The sequence below is a fragment of the Pinus tabuliformis genome, chromosome 8, assembly GCF_031772625.1.
Source record: "Pinus tabuliformis cultivar Carrire ecotype Pingquan chromosome 8, CPIR1, whole genome shotgun sequence".
NCBI classification, from domain to species: Eukaryota; Viridiplantae; Streptophyta; class Pinopsida; order Pinales; family Pinaceae; genus Pinus; species Pinus tabuliformis.
Genome location: NC_142294.1, coordinates 34,087,827 through 34,088,978, shown reverse-complemented (window position 1 = coordinate 34,088,978; position 1,152 = coordinate 34,087,827).

The following is a 1,152-nucleotide window of genomic DNA, read 5'->3' as shown; positions in this document are numbered from 1 at the left end:
TCAACCCAAGAGTTGGCCTCAGATGCCTTATGGAGGTTTTCATCCAAGACTCTTATTATTTTTTCTCTTTTTTATCTTTTTTTTGCACAAACAAAAACAATATTTAGGCATGTTGTGACTTGGAAGCTAGGACACTTCCAATCAAATTCACCTCTTTGTTGATGATGCTGATGAACTCTTCCCTAGATAGAGTATCTATGTAAACCTTAAATCTATAGCCATTGACAAGCAAGGGAATCCCTTCCTCATCAATGGTCATTATTTGAACAGCTCCATTTTCATGGCATTCTCTATCAGGTATGGGCCTAAACACCTTGTCATCAATTTTCCTTTGAAGTCCTTGAACCTAGAGTCATATAGTAGATCCCAATCATCTTCTTGAAAAACTTTGTCCTTGATGTTCCTATCATGTCAGACCTTCCTCTACAATTGGATAACTTTAGTGTGTAGGAGGGACTGCATTCTGAATTCATGCAAACCATTTAATTGGAGCAACATCTCTTGTTCTGCCTTTGTGACATCTAAATCCAATTGTGTTGTCATTCTCGATGTATTGTACTCAAACACAATGGGGAGCAGAGCCTTTTTTCCATACATCAAGTCGTAAGGGGTGAAACCAGTAGTTGTCTTCCAAGTTGTATTATAGGCCCAAGTGGCCTCCACTAATCTATTTGCCCAATCATTTCTACTGCTTCTCACAACCTTGGTGAGGATGCCTTTTGATGCCCTATTGGTGACCTCTACTTGTCCATTGGCTTAAGGATGACAGGTAGTGGATTTTATGTGCTTTATATGATGCTTCCTTAACAAATTCTCGATCAGGTATGATGTGAATTGAGTTCCCTAATCTGTGGCTAGCTCTCTAGGGTACCCAAATTTGTATAACACATTCTCCCTTAAGAACTCAGCCATTTCCTCCTATGTTGCTACCTTGATAGCCCTTGTCTGAGCCTACTTTGTCAAATAATCAGTGCATACAATTATGTACTTTTCTTCATTGATGGTGCATCAAATGACCCAATGAAATCCATGCAAAACTTGTCAAATGGCTCTAAAGCCACATAAGATTACAAGGTAATTTCATCCTTGGGAGTAAGTTTCCCCATTCTCTTGCACTGATCACATCGAGTAGTATATATTCTTGCATCTTGG